Here is a 16,811-nt window from a genome sequence, read left to right as displayed (position 1 = left end):
GTATCAATTGTGAAAGATGACAAGTACAAACGTTATGTATGGCTGAAAATTATGACACCAAAAAGAGCACCCATTTTTGTAGCCGGTTGCTACATTCCTCATCATGATTCTCCCTTTTACGCTTGCATGGATAGAGATCAACCATTTTCTGATTTGGAAGAGGACATTGCTTATTTCAAAGGTGAAGGTAATGTTATTGTATTTGGGGATATGAATGCTCGCACAAAAACATTGCAACATGATACTCAACAATTTGATATGCCATACATTTCAAGGGAGTTGGAGGAATTTCACTTGTATGATCGTACTTCAATGGATGAGAAAGAGCCGGATCACTATGGAAAGTTACTTTTACACATGTGTAATAGCACGGGTATGCTCATTGCCAATGGTGTATCTTTGTGGAGTGGAACCAATGGATTTACATGTAGAAGACATAATGGGGATAGTGTGATTGACTATATGCTACTCTCTGAAGCCATCATGTATCGCATAAAGAGTTTTATGTTTGGTCAATGGACCCCGGAATCCGACCATTGCACCTTATGTATTGACCTTTCATGTGGAGAAGCAACTAAGCATGATAATCTCAGCCAAAGGAAAGAGAAGTTATCACTATGTATGGATTTCAAACGGGCACCAATATACATTGAAATGGTTGAGCAAAAATTATGGATGACAAAGATTCAATGTGATACACCATTGGAAACTAAATGGGAAGCTTTCAAGAAAGCTATTTGTTCTTGTGCGGAAGAATGCTTTGCCATAAAGCATCTCCATGGTATCAACAAAGATAGATCATGCAAAAGGTGGTTTGATAAAGAATGTCAAGATGCTCGAAAGTCCTTGATAAAGCTTGATGCAACTATGGACAAAGACAACTATCAAAGTCATTTGCATACATACAAGGCATTGATTCAAAAGAAGAGAAGAAGATGGGAAGTAAAGCAACAAGAATTTCAAGCCCAAGAAAAGGCACATGCATGTGGAAGATTTTGGAGAAACTTGAGAGGCAAGCGGGTTGAGAATTTTGGTAACTTGAGTCTAGTGGATATGTACACACATTGTAGGCAATTATATGAGCAAGAAAATACTGAAAAAATGCCATTTTATGGTTCACTCCCATGTATGCCGTCTTTTTTTACTATTGAGGATGTATGCGGTGGGCTTGAAAAGTTGGCCACTCGCAAAGCGGGAGATCTTCAAGGTATCAAGCCGGAGATGATCAAATGGACGGGAGATTTTACCCATGAGTGGATGTGTGATATGTTCAACCTTGCACTTCAACATGGTATGCCTTATGATTGGAGTACTAATTGGGTTAAGCCTTTGCATAAAGGAGGGGATGTAAAGAATGTAAGCAACTACCGGACTATAATGATTGGGTCTCTTATGGCAAAGTTGTTTGGGTGCATAATGGAGATGAAATTGAGTGATTGGGCTGAAGAGAATGACAAGCGTGCAAAGGGACAAGCGGGTTTTCGTCGATGCCATAGCACCATTGATCATCTTGTCACTCTTCGTGTTCTCATGGAGGAAAGTCGGTTGAAAGGCAAGCGATTGTATTGTTGTTTTGTGGACTTTAAGAAAGCCTTTGATATGATTCCACGTAACAATTTGTGGAGAAGGATGGAAGAACTCCAAGTGCCAAGTGAGTTTATGCTTGCGGTTTTTCGAATCTATGAGAAGGTGATTTGTCAATTGCGCATGGGAAGAGAAATTTCAGAAATTTTTGTAAGCACTATTGGGGTTAAACAAGGATGTCCGTTGTCACCAACTCTCTTTGGTCTATGCATCGATCAATTGGAACAAATGGTACTTGACTTTATGCAAGAAGAAGGCATTGAAGAGGTCACTATTTGCAATGCGGTAATCATGCTTTTGTTGTATGCGGATGATGTAGTGCTTCTAGCACACACTTTAGAAGATGCACAAAAGCTTATGGTTGTCCTTGAGAACTTTTGCTTGCATAGTGGGCTAATTGTAAATGAATCCAAAACAAAGGTTATGCTTGTGAAAACCAACCATAAGGAGAAGCCATGCATTGTGTACAACAACGAGACACTTGAAGTTGTTGAGAGCTTTAAGTACCTTGGCCTTGAGGTTCCATCCAATCACAAGTGGCATGAATGTGCTATGCGTCGTTTGGAAGCGGGAAAGAGAGCATATTATGCATTTGAGAACATGTGTAATGCGGGAAACATCAAGTGTTGGGTTCTCAAGAAGTATCTTTTTGATGCATTGGTGACACCGGTTCTTCTTTATGGAGTTGAAGTGTGGGGCGGGAGCATCTCAAAGTCTACTTGGAAAGAGTTTGAGAATGTCCAAAAGCATTTTCTTACAAACTTTCTCCAAGTTAAGACACAAACACCATATATGCTCCTACTTCTTGAGTCGGGATCTCTTCCAATTGAGGTTATGGGCATGGAAAGGGTTGTGGAGTACATGATAAAGATGCATCAAAACCCCTCACATCGACTTCCTACAATTGCATGGGAAGCAAGCAAAAAAGTTCAAAAGACGCATAAAAGCAAGATCTTGAGCACGGGATGGATGCAAGACATAAAGAAGTGGTTTGGGAGATGGGATGCATTACACTTGCTACATGATGCTTCAATTGACTCTCAAGTGAATGAAGCTTTTCTACAACGCCAATGTATTACGGCTTGGGAGAAATCCGGTGGGTCACGCTTCATACATTACACCACCTATATTGCCCCCAACTACAAAACCATGTTCTTCGCTGAGAGAGGAAACCGTACTCACACTTACATGCTTGAGCATATTCCCTTGTCCGCGATACGCACTATCGTAGCAATTCGGCTTAGCTTCCATTTCCTTCGATGCGAAATAGGGCGTTGGGGCAATGGAGAAGAGTCAAATCGATTGTGCACATTATGCTCACTGCAAGTTCGAGAGTCTGAGTACCACACACTACTAGAGTGCTCAGCTTTTGATCACATCCGAACTTGCTTCTCTCACATTTTCAGCCATAACTTAGACCTACACACTTTTCTCTCCCAGCCAAAGTGTGGGCTCTCCATTGCGACTCTCATCACTACAATTTTGGAGCATCGAGAGTCACTCATCAGCCATACACATACTACATCACATGTAACTTTGGTCCCATAGGTCATATTTGACCTCCGAGGACGATAATAAAATCTATCTCTCTCTCTCTCTCTCTCTCTCTCTCTCTCTCTCTCTCTCTCTCTCTGTGAGCCGGCGTGAGGAAGTCCAGTCCTTGAGGCTTGCGCCAGTCTCTCTCTCTCTCTCTCTCTCTCTCTCTCTCTCTCTCTCTCTCTCTCTCTCTCTCTCTCTCTCTCTCCGTCTCCGTGAGCTGACGTGAGGAAGTCTAGCCAGGCAACCGTTTAGGCCTTGTGTGTCGCGCCGGGGACACTGGGGCAGTACGTAGCGCTCTCTCTCTCTCTCTCTCCTTGACTCACGCAAGGCGCATACGCGCGCGCTCTCTCTCTCTATGTTTATGTGTGTCACACAGGGAGCAGTACGGAGCTCTCTCTCTCTCTCTCTCTCTCTCTCTCTCTCTCTCTCTCTCTCTCTCTCTGAGTCATACAGGGCACACTGTGTTCGCTACCGCATGCCAGGACACACTGCCGGATCACGCTCCTTCGAACACGTGTCGAAAGAAGCCGAAATCTCCTCCCCCATTATCTATTAGTATAGATATAAAAAAAACTCTAGATCCTCATTGGAGACCTTACTTTAAAAGTTCTATATCTTTAAATTCTAAATTTAGCTTTTAAAAATCTTTAAAAATAAAAACAAAAAATATTTAAATATTAAAGCTCTAAAGGATAAGTTTCTTCCATAAAGTTTTAACCAACAAAAATGACAACTTAGTCTATTACCTCGGGTGAAAAGGTGGATGAAGAAACTTCTCAAATTTCAAAATGAAAAGGTGGGTAAAGAAAAGGTCACTCTTTAGTCTATTACCTCAAGTGAAAAGGCGGATAAAGAAACTTCTCAAATTTCAAAATGAAAAGGTGGGTAAAGAAAAGGTGACTCTTGGGATTTGTGGAGCCTCTAAGGCTTTATCATTTAACATGTAACTATAAGGCTATCAACGTTTCATGTTTTTAAAAGCTTTAGGCTACCCAAAGTCTTTTCCTTGATATATGAACATTCATTCATATTTCAAAACTCAAGACATGTCTATCATTAGATTTACACACTTCATTTCAATGAGTGCCCATTATCTTATTTCAACCAATCAACATTTTTTACCTATCAAAAAATGCTTAAAAATATAACTTAACTTTTTTTTAATTTTTGCCCTTTGGGTAGTCAAAAAAAGCTATCAGCCTGGGTTATTATGGTAGCTTCTTCTTTTTTTTGCCTGCTACCTTTCAAAGAGCATGCATATGGATGTCTCCAGGTATGAGTAGTGACTCAACCCAAAGATTGGTGGACTGCATTCCTGGTTTGCACCCATTGAAAGCCTGCGAGCTGCCGTCTTTCTTGCAATCTATCGATGGATCACCGACTGATTTCTTTTTCCAATGGTCTCTTAAGCGATTCAACTCCGGCGTGCCACAACGTGCAAAATGGCACCTTGCAAACACCACATACAAGCTCGACGTTGTGCATGCATTTCAAGGGTGCATGGGTTTGAAGTTTTGGCCTGTTGGACCGTTGCTTCCGCCGCAATTCTTCTCGGGCCAGATGCATACAGCGCCGGCGATGGGGACGAGCCTCTGGACCGAGGGTATGGGTTGCAAGGAGTGGCTAGACAAGCAGGAGGATCGGTCGGTGTTGTACATATCCGTTGGCAGTATTGTTCACTTGGCAGCAGAACGGGTAATTTTGCATGTTGGCATTGAGTTGCAATTCTTTTCTCTCTGCGTCATAATGATGTGGTTGTCGGGTGCGACGGGCGATGTAGGTGGAAGAAGTGGCCGCCGGGGTGGAGGCGAGCAGGCATCCATTCTTATGGGCTCTCCAAGTGGATGTGGATGCTGTAACCCTTGCAAAGCTAGAAGGCTTCAAAGAGAGAACTAGACATAGAGGATTGGTTGTGTCATGGGCTCCTCAACTGCTAGTGCTATAGCATCGGAGTGTCGCCGCCTTCCTCACACATTGTGGATGGAACTCTGTTCTGGAAGGGATTAGTGGCGGTGTTCCGATGCTTGCTTGGCCTGGAGGGTTCTCCGAGCAGCAGATGAATGCTAAATACATGACGGATGTTTGGCGAGTCGCGCTCAGCTTCGAGAGGGAGCTCACAGAGGAGGGCACACTCCTTGTGAAGAGAGGAGAGGTAGAGAAAGTGATTGTGGAGTTGCTGGGTGGTGATGGTGAGGCTTTGAGAGAGAACTCTCTTCAACTTCAAAGGATTGTGAGAGAAGCAGTACTCTCTGACAAGGGCTCCTCACAGGCTAATCTTAGCCACTTTCTAGAGGCCTTAATCTAGCATACTAGTCAGTAGGGTAAGCCTATAAATATGGTCTTAGCCTTCATAGCAGAGACCTAATTTGTACTCTCTCTCTCTCTCTCTCTCTCTCTCTCTCTCTCTCTCTCTCTCTCTCTCACACACACACACACACACACACCTTGAAATAAATCTTAACAAAGCTCACCGTTAGCGATAATATGTAGATCTCGAGGATTGAATAGTTAAGCAAAGCATGAGCATGAGCATCAGCAGGCAGAGGCGTTTTGGGACCAGCCAGGTTACAAATGACAAATGACGATTGGAAGTTTGTCACGGATGATGCTTGGAGGTATGTTAAGATGGCAGAATGATGGGTCCTCCCCCTTCCCATTGAGGCTCAAAAGCTTCCCATGGAAGAGCTCTTTCATTTTGCCCACATGGAAAGGTTTTGGACGCATTATGCATTAGATGCCATCTCAAAGACCACCATCAGCTTGGATTTCTTTTGTGTTAAAATTTGAGAAGACAGTGGTTTTAGCCTCTTGAATTTTGGTGTTGCTTTCTCAAAGTCCAAGATCACCTAACCCTTTGTTTTTTTGTTCATAAAAGCTTGGATGCTATGATTTATTGGGCTCATGAGGGATTAAGGCCCTTTGATGCATGTTATTAGACATTGAATGACCTGGTTGATTGTGCCATTGAGGGAGCAAGGCAATTCTAGACATAAACTATTGCTAAAGAATGGCTTGCCATGAAATATCCTTCAAGGCAAAGTTAGGGAAGACCCGATTTCACGGGGGAGGGAAAAATCTTATGAGTACTACATAGCTTCCACAGATGGATATTCAAGAGAATAATCAAATGTATACTCAATTGTTGGGTCTCCCAACCATCATATGATGGACCACTGGTGCAGGTACCCATTATAATAAGAGGACTCATGGCGACGACACAACTTTTGCCATTGTTGGGGACTACAGCTACGCGTTAAAAGGCAGTGACTGGAGATCTCTCCGTTTTCATATGCCATTTGTGGGATTTAAACTATTATAGTTACTTGTACAAACATACAACGTTGAACTATTCAATCCCATACCCCAATAAGGGGTCCCTCATGTCCGTCTTTTGCAATTAGGTAGGCAACTGCTACTTTTCTGTTGGGGGGTGCCTCAAGCACCCCCTACGTTATTGAATCGCCCTTTGAGACCGACAACTAGCGGTGCTCAGTTACAGTTGCCTGATGGTTGGCAAGTGCATAATGTATCAAACTTGACAACTTTTGGATTTCCTTGGGTCATAAGTCTCCAAGTACTAGCAAAATTCTAGTAAGAATCTGGTAAGGCATCAAGAACAGTCTGCACAAGGGAACTGTTTGAAATAACTTCACCTGCAGAAATAAGTTGCTCATTGATATCCTTGACACTAGCAAGGAAAGTCTCCATATCATCTTCCTCATGCATAATCTTCGACTCCAGCTCTTTACCTACGTAAGGGATTTTAGCCTCGTTGCGACTTGCATAAAGACCATCCAATATATCCCAAGCCTGTTTTGCAGATTTTGCTGAACGGATGTGAGGAACTATGGTGCGCTTCACACATCCCAACGAACTTGTTCTGTCGTAGGCAAAACAACTCTAATAGCAGCAATCCTTGCAGCAAAACTTGCAACATCCTCAACATCGCCTACATCCTCAGAACCAGGACGTACATCAATGCCCTGCACAATATTCCAGACGTCCTTTGACACAAGAACGTGTTGCATCATATAAGCCCACATAGGGTAATTGTCCCCATCCAACCTGTCCTCAACATCAAACATCTTGAAGACATCTCTGTTGTTGTCAACCATGGTAAATGTTGCACTTGATGTGAAAACTGTCCAAAAATAGGAAAAACGGAGCGGGAACAACACGTGCTATATAGCACAAACCGACTGTAAGGCACCTGTTATGCAGAAATTGGCACTGACAGAAATTCTGCACAAAATGATGAAATTGCCTGTGTCAGTAGGGTAAGCCGATAAATATGGTCTTATCTCTCTCTCTGTCTCTCACACACATACACACCTTGTAATAAATCTTAACAAAGCTCGAGGGCGTTATAAATACATGTCAAATGATAGCTCAAATGGTAAAAAATATATGTGGATGGTTGTAAATTTTAATCCTTCAAGGTAAAATTTGCAAAGCGTTGACTTAATTTATTTCTAACCGGGCAAATAATTTACGAAACTTTGGCTTAATTTATTTGTAGTAAAACAAGGCGAGGAGTCACGATGGCCTGCAAAACGCATGACGAAATTCACAAGAAGATTTAGAAATTTTCTCACGTAGCAAAACGGAGTCTTTTACAGTGTTTTTCTTAGGATGTTAATGTTTTTCTTACAATGAATAACAGCTTGAGAAGCAACGTGTACCTAGCTAGATACGACTGGGGGCAAGGGACCCCCGGCCCCCCCACCAGGCCGGCGGTCCCCTGCCCCCAATCGTACCTAGCTAGGTATGCAGTGCTTCCCTCACAAAAGCTCATGATGTTGAGGTAAGTCACAAAGTGGGAATTATTGTGAGAATTTGTCAAAAACTTCTTGTGGAAGGAGAGGTATGGAGATATTTATATCCAAGGCACCCACACAAGCCCGTGCGTGGTTTTTGTGTTTGGAGAGAGAGAGAGAGAGAGAGAGAGAGAGAGAGAGAGAGAGAGAGAGTCAGAGTCATCCATAGCAAAGCCTAGCACTAAAGGAAGCATTAAATATGATAAAATAGCACAAAGATAATGTAATTGATACTACATACACACCAAAGAAGATTGAAAAAATTAACACAATATCAACTCGTTGTAATGTGGGCATAAAGTTCACAATGTGAAGTTTTCATGTCCATTATATAGCACAATAAAAGCTCAGATTCACTCGTGGTACTCATCCACACGACTATAACCATCAACTTCATCATGCATAGTCCAATAGAGAGTGTGGGACTGACGACACACACATATGCACACGTGCACATCAATACCTATCTTCATGTCCTACCAAGGAAGATGTTCACAAGATTGCAAGCAATGAAGCCTTGACACAATGAGATTGGCAAAGTTTAAAAGTTGTCATGACTGCAAATGCAAGATTGTCAGATGAAACATGTGCCATCATCGAGCCATCTCATGAAACTCTTGAAACATTTTCTCGGTAGGGTTGGTGAGCCCTACTTTCCACATGAAAATTCTACCTATTCATCCCAACTCATATTGGCAAATACCAGAGCCCAAATGGCCAAGCATGTCGAAACACTTCATTGAGGGGGTCATTGGGGCATGCTTTCTCTTGATAGTTCTTCTCGTCCTGTACACCTAGTTATGCTTTCAAACACCACCAATAGTGGCTTAACCTTTGTTTCATTGTAATATACCCCCTACTTACATGTGCTCTATCAACCATCACTGACCCTTCTATCCCACTTGATGTACCTTCCCTATATTGATATGAATGCAACACCTCAGAGCTATAGAGTTGGCAATAATTTGTGCTTCTAATATAGCTATTGTGATCGTTGGAAAATTTTCACCCCCATTAGTATGTTGCCATCACCTTAACTCATCAAAAGCTACACCCATGTTTAGCTCTGCTATGTGTGCTCAACTACAAATATTGTAGTCATTGTCAATCATCCCCACCTAACCATTACAATGCAAGGTTTGAGCATATTTCCCCATGGGTGTTTTTTAGTAGGTGAAAGTGGAGACAATCTCTATTTCCTATCTATGAGCCGCAAAATGCAATTGACTTGAGCCAAGTAGCCGATAGGCGTGTAGTGCAACCCCTCTCCCACATTGACCTTTGCCTTGAGTCACTATCCAATGCACTTACTTTGTGCTCAAACGCACTGCTATTGCCTCCTACTTTGCCTTGCCCGTTCCAGCCTCCTGAGCCTATTGTCGATACAGCCTGAGCAGCCCCGACCTGTCCATACTCTCTAGTGTGCTAATTTGGGTAATGAGAGTGAGAGTGAGACACTGCAGCCCCATGCACAGTAGGCTAGTAGCAAACAATGCATAACAATTCAATCCTAAGCTCTACATGGGAGTATACACTAACACGAGTGCCACGCAGCTCCGCAAAGAGCAAAGTACCTTGACCACTTGTGACCTCTCCATGGCCCATCTGCAGTGCCATGCACCCAGCAGTGCCGGCACACACAATGCATGGGAAACTTGACATTGAATGGGGACGGTGTCAGCAATAGATGATGGAGCCAACGCTCGTGTACAGTGAAGCAGAAGCACATAGGGAACAAGCATGTACACTAGCACTGTAGCAGTGACCACGCATGTGGACAACTGCACACATTGCGCAGTAAATGGGGAAGCGAGCACACATTCCATCATCTGTTGATTACACGAAAGTCCTTCATGGCAAGGAAAAGAAGGGAAATAAAATACTGGCCAAATCATGACATGTGTTGAAAGGTCAAAATTGAACGACCTTCATCCATCTATATCTACTAGTATGAGACCCGCACTTTGCTGCGGCCAAGAAAAAGCAAGTTCCAATTTTGGTAACCCTCCTCTTCCCCTCCCCCCTTCAAGGTGAAAACATGTGCAAACATTCTCTATGCGTCGACGAGGTAGTGCCAATTATATCTTGAATGCTTCATTAACAAAATAAATTATCCTATCCAATGCTCTAATAAGGTTTTCCATTCAACTATCAATAAATAGTGATCTTGTGTAGGAGGTAGGAGGTAGCATCTCAAAAAGACAATCCAATGAAGAGCCATCCATGTGCTCAACTTATTTTTCTTTTGTTCTTGAAGTATTAAAGTAATTGCTAATTTTTTAAGCAGTTACATTGTCCCATGAAACTTTATATTGTTAAATGTTGTTTGGTAGCCATATGGACATGAGATACAACTTGGAGCTCCTAGGATGATAATTGTTTCAGGGTCTATAGATAGTATGTATAGTCATGGAAAACTTGGTGTTTAAGCTATGAAGATTTGTAGCTCTACATAGCGTGTACTATTCGAAACACATTTGAATGATTCTTCAAAACACAAGCATAGGTGAATGCATCTGGATGTTGCATATCTTCTAGCATTTGCTTATGACCAAACCTTCCTCATCTTGCCCTTGTAGTGGGCATATCTTGCATTCAATGTAGTTCAATAGATGCTACATCATACTTGAATTGTAAGTAATTCAAAGCCTTATTATACTTTCAAAAGAATGAAACACTTTTAAAACCGTCTTGCCAATACTGCCCTTCACCTCCTCTGAAAGCATCACACATCTTCCTTATCATTGTTTGCAGTTGATTGCATATAAAGAGAAGCCCTTGCTTTGCATTCCCTAAAAATAGCAAAGAGCTTCCTCACCTTTTTGTAGTGTTTCCCTCATTGGGCATAACCACATTCCAAGAGCATATAGCACAACAAACAATGCAATCATAGAGGCAAAATATGAATGAGATCCGGAAAGAAGCCCTTCCTTTTCCTCATTTGAAAGCATCCCAAAGCTAATTGAGAAGCCCTATCTTTGCCTCCCCTAGAAAGAGCCCATGGCTTCCTCACCGTTCTCTCGTCTTTCCCTTGCTTGGAATAAGGGAAACCAAGATCATATATTGCAACAAACAATGCAATCCAAGAGACAACATTTGCATAATAAGACCTCATCGATGCCTTTTTAAAGATCACCACAATTGACGTACATGTGGGCCAAATAATTGCCAAAACATGATGTTTTCTTCTAGGAGCCCCACTTACCATCACATTTTAAATTTGTCTCTCATGTCCACTTCTTGCAGAGTGACAAATTCCATCAAGTTGCAACATTGCAAAGAATCCCTTTCTTCAACTCATCTAAAAGCATCCCAAAGCTTCATCATCATTCATAGGTTATCGTCTAGAGAGAAGCCTTCATGTTGTCTTCCCTAAAATAGCCCAAAGATTTCTCACCTTTCCCCCATGTTTCCCTCACTGGGGATAAGAGCACTCCAAGAGCATATGCTACAACAACCAATCCAGTCCAAGAGGCAACATTTCAAAATGGTAGTGCGGTGTCAAAATCTCGTGCTTTCAATAGTACAAAAAACTTGAAAAACAAAGCTCCGCCAAGCACGATGATGCTACTTTCCAATAGCCCTTGACTACTCATCTCATTGTGAATGTGCTCACCCATTTTATCTTCTTGCATTATGTCTTGTGCCTTCAAAATGCAAGTGTAGATGACTGCATGAAGTGAGGGCCCTAATTACATATTCGATTAAAATAACCCAAAGTTTCTTGGCCTGCCCATGTTGGTGGATTGTGGAATAAGAGTAGTCCAAGATCTAACATCCCGGACATGACGCTCATCACAAACATGAAATTTCATTTGGAGAGAGTCTATCCCTATGCATTAGATGACAACGACCTACAACTTGTTTCATGCGTCCCACACCTAACATAAATCTCAACTAAAGCAATGTCAAGGTCAATCAAGATTGTCATCGAGAACTTGTTGTGCTTCAAGAATACACCACACTTGGAAGATACAACAACCAAAGCTTTGCCAAGCAAGATGTTGTTTTCCAACTACCTATATAGATTAGACTTTGTCCTATGCTTTACTCGTCAAGGCTATAGTAATACCTTGTGTGTACATGTGTGCAAGTGCCCATGTATGCATACGAAACTTGTGAATTGATATAAAGCCATGATTGACACTTGAAGTGCTTGCTTTTTTCATGAAAAAATAGCCAAAATTGTGGTTGTAGATCTTGTGTGAGTGCAAGGTGCAATTCGGGAACAATAAAAACTTCAAGTTGTAAAAAAACATTAAATACAAAATTTCAAAGGGGAAAAACATTGAGAGCACATGAACCACACCAAAAGATGAGATAGGGATAAAGGGATAGCCTTCATGAAAAAGTTCAGGAAACTTGAACAAGAAAATCTAACAATTGCTTTCATATTGGTAAGGGTAACAAAAAACTCTATATATGAAAGAACCATCATACAAATTTATATGTCTAAAGTACATTTGTAAAAGTTCGTAGTTCGTTGTGGCCTTGTTAAACATGTAAAGGAAAACCAATTCTTCAAGTGATAAACCTCATATAGATGACCAGTAAAAATTGAACACAACATAGAAATGGAGCATTTTTCTCCAATGTGATTGTAAGCATATATAAGGAAACTGTTAGCTTCTTGCATGAAGAAAACAAAAATGATGACATGCTATATACAATATATTAGAAGGTTACAAAATTAAACATGCAGATACTATCTTGCAACAACAAATTTATCGATTGCACATCACTTTATAAAAGATGGCAACACACATGCTCTCTCTCTTGTGCTAGATGAGAACTTGTGTGTGTGTGTGTGTGTGTGTGTGTGTGTGTGTGTGTGTGTGTGTGTGTGTGTGTGTGTGTGTGTGTGTGTGAGAGAGAGAGAGAGAGAGAGAGAGAGAGAGAGAGAGTAGAAGCATACCTTGATAGCCAAATGGAAGATAGTTTGAAATGCAATCTCTAGGCTCATAACTCATATTGATCATCAAGATTAGGGCTTGACACAATTCCCTTGAAGAAAAGGAGCGGAGTAGAGCGACTTGAGTATCCTCACAAAACCTACTCAACACACACACACACAGGGGCAGAGCGGGGGGGGGGGGGGGGGGGGGGGTCTTGCATGGAGATTTAAGAGAGAAGCAAAGAAGTATTGGCCCTCATAGATACATCATATATGTGGGCTATTGTTTCTAGCTAAACATTGAGCGGGAGATTATGCCATTTTGGTCCTCGACAGGCCTTGTAATCATGAGCATCTACTACACGCTCAATGGCACCATGAAATGCTACAAACTCCTCTCCCAACACACGATGCATAGAGATGTGTTCTCTCTCTCTCTCTCTCTCTCTCTCTCTCTCTCTCTCTCTCTCTCTCTCTCTCTCTCTCTCTCTCTCTCTCTCTCTCTCTCTCTCTCTCTCACACACACACACACACACACACAAACACACACACACACACGCGCACGCGCGCGCACACGTACGTGCACACAAAATTGGGTTGCACATGCACGTTCAAGAGTGAAGTGATTTGACCACGCGTGGGAGTCTCCCCATCGCTTGAGAATTTTTCAAGCTCAATAAAGAATAGTATAGATATATTTACTTTAAAATTATTTCAATCAAGAATTTTTTTTTGGCACTCTCTTTGAGGCCTCCCCTCTATCTCTCTCTCTCTCTCTATATCACACACACACACACACCCAAAGACATACTCACGTCCTTCCATTTTGGGGTTATTCGAAATGTTTGATTAAAATTGGACTTTAGTGTGTGGTGGATGCTGAGGTTGCGGCTCAATGTTCAAGTCTAGTATATGGCAATGCAAGATATGATCCAGACAAAAGCAAAACCACTACTGCACCGCACCATTTGGATGCTGTTGATATCCTTCAAAAGATGGGGCCGGTATACCAAGGCTAGAACTTGCAATACTGCATCCACACCTCCGTCCTCCTCTTGGTGTGCCGCTACATGTGACTCTACTACCTTGTGGAGCTCTTCGTATGGCCCACATTGCCTCATTGACCTTGCGTTCCACTACATACTTCCTACCCAAACCTATACTTCATTTTGGGGTTTGTGATATCCCTTCTTCTGCAAAGTTGATCTTACGTGGTCTTCCACACTTCTTGCGATCTTTGGTGAGCGAGTTGTACTCAGACCTATGCGATGCATCATCTTCCACATCGATAACCTCATTTGGCTTGCATTGTTGCCTTGATGTCTCCTTATCTCCTATCAATGGAGGTCGGTTGTTTATACATTGGAGTGCCCTCAATAGCTTCATTCACTGCTCTTATTACTTGACTGGGACGTTTTTCATGGTGTTCCGCAAGCTTCTGTATTGATGGACCCTTCCCAATGTGTTTTGCATGGCTGTATGAAATGGCCTTTGTGTTGTATAAGATGGAATTTGCAAGGTCGGTTGTACATGCATCATATAATGAAATGCGTTTACAAAAACCCTCCCCTACTAGCCAGCTGCCATGCTTGCTCTCCGCAAGGTTTGTGCGTGGAGTGTTTGGTCCATCAGAGCTACTTTCTACGCACGTCATAATGACACCCAAATGTGCAATACAAATTTCCCACCAACTAAGCCATGAATCCATGTATGGAATGTTACAGTCTATCCAATGACCGTGACGCCACCATTGGCGTATCAGACGAGCCTTTGCTACTGCAGTCTCTTTTGTTGATGATTGTCTCTACTTCTCACACATTTCTTTGTGTGTGTGTTGAGAAGCTTGCACCACATAATTCATTGTGTGTTGATTCAAGCTTTGCTTCTAATGGAAAAGACAAGAACACTCTCGACCGCTCAGTGTATTGGCCTTGTCACCACCATTGAAAACAATTCGAACTGTATTCCAATTTTCTTGAGATTCATCCGCCATGAAGCCAAAGAAATTAGATCTGTCACACCCACATGATAGCATTACATCATTGAGGCACTCCCAAAACAAACATTGTGTTTCCATGTCTTCTTGTTTCATTTCATGAGTTTCAATAGTCCAAAGGTCCTGCATGCTGCAAAAAAATTGTTAGAGAGAGAGTCAAAGGCAACCCACAATGGTGTGAAGGTGCGCCATGTAAATTGGATCATAGACATGACAGGTCATAGTCACCCATTCGTTAACACATCTAGTGTGATCAAACTGGATCCACACACGTCAAAGATCGCCATCCTTGTCTTGTCTCATTTGCTTCATCAGATCCACATTAGAAGCTGGACCAATTGGGGACATTTTGAAGATCTAACATTTCTCCCCCTCCGTACCTTGACCAGCAAACCTGCTTCCATGGAAAAAGTCATATGTGCAGTCTTGCTTCATCTTTAGGAGTGCATCAATACCGAAAGATTCTTTGTCAACCCCTCTTTGGAAACTAGATATTGACCTTTGAAACCTAGCATAAAAGGACAAGAGGACAAAGTGTGCAGATGTAAGAAGGCTTTGTATGGGTTGAAGCAATCTCCTCGTGCTTGGTATGAGAAAGCTGACACTCATTTGGTTAAACGAAGCTTTCATAACAGTCCAACAGAAAGCACATTGTATGTAAAGCGTGAGGGTGATATACTTCTCATTGTGGTTCTTTATGTCGATGATTTGTTGATCACTGGACCAAATGAGAGACATATTGCTGAATTTAACGTTGACTTGAATGCTACTTTCAAGATGAAAGATTTGGGACTGTTGCATCATTACTTGGGTATACAGTTTAAGCAGTAAGATGGTGGTATTGCCTTGTGTCAGAAAAGTTACATAGAGACATTGCTATGTAAGTTTGGACTTGAGGATTGCAAACCTATTGCCACTCCCATGGAAACAGGTTTGAAGTTGAGTCTACATGATGCTGGAGATCCTGTTGATGTCACTCTTTACCAAACTCTTGTTGGCTGCCTCATTTATGTATGCAACACGAGGCCAATTATTCAGTTTGCAGTCTCACAAGTTAGCAGATTTATGGATAGCCCAGGATCTAAGCATTGGCAGGCGGTCAGGAGGATTTTTCGTTACCTTAGTGGCACTTTACATCTTGGCTTGTTTTATCCCAAGGGGCCATCATTGCCGCTAGACTTACATGCTTTTTCGGACTCAGATTGGGCTGGTTGTTTTGACACGCGAGTGTCCACAAGTGGTTTTTGTTTCATGCTTGGCAGTTCATGTATATCATGGTTGAGCAAGAAGAAACCTACTATGGCCACTTCGAGTTGTGAGGCTGAGTATAGGGCAATCTTCACAGCTATGGTTGAGTGTGTATGGCTCAGACGCCAGCTTATGGCTGATTTGGGTGTTGGACAAGACATTGCCAACACTATCTACAGTGACAGTCAGAGTGCATTGGCAATTGCGAGGAACCCAGTTTTTCATGCTCGCGCAAAGCACATTGAGGTGCATTACCACTATGTCAAGGAGAGTCTCTCAACAGGAGAGATCAGCTTGGCTTATGTGCCAACACAGGACAACCTTGCAGATCTTTTCACAAAGGCATTGTCTCCTGAGAAGCTTGAAGCTTTCCACAAGGCTTTGGGCTTACTCCCCTTTGTGGATTGATCATGTCCTCAGGGCATAGCACTTCCCTTTACTCATGTGCCAGCTCTCGTTCACCGCATCACTCCAGGGGGGATTTGTTACCATATACATGTGGTAGTGATGTGTGTGAACACACTAGGTCCTAGTGTGTGAACACACTAGGACCGCCAGGGCATTTTTTCCCTCTTTAGGAGGTTTTTTCCCCCATGCATTGTATGTATGCCCATCACTCTAGGGTTATCTATCTTTCCATTGCATACTAAGTAACACACTCTCTATTGTGTGCCTTGAGCTTCCTTCCAAGCTGTGTGAATTTCTCTGCAACCCTAATTCCAACATGATATAC

At 42.2% G+C, this 16,811-nt stretch overlaps 2 pseudogenes; both read left to right on the top strand.

Moving 5' to 3' along the window:
* Positions 1-16,811, top strand: part of LOC147420890 (serine/threonine-protein kinase-like protein CR4) — a 116,907-nt pseudogene that overhangs the window by 79,523 nt on the left and 20,573 nt on the right.
* Positions 4,399-5,376, top strand: LOC147420891 (UDP-glycosyltransferase 85A1-like; annotated as a pseudogene).

Source organism: Adiantum capillus-veneris, chromosome 28, assembly GCF_014529385.1.
Source record: "Adiantum capillus-veneris isolate H3 chromosome 28, ASM1452938v2, whole genome shotgun sequence".
In the NCBI taxonomy this organism is placed as follows: Eukaryota; Viridiplantae; Streptophyta; class Polypodiopsida; order Polypodiales; family Pteridaceae; genus Adiantum; species Adiantum capillus-veneris.
The sequence above is the reverse complement of the archived record's forward strand: the minus strand, read 5'-3'. Positions and strand labels throughout refer to the sequence as shown.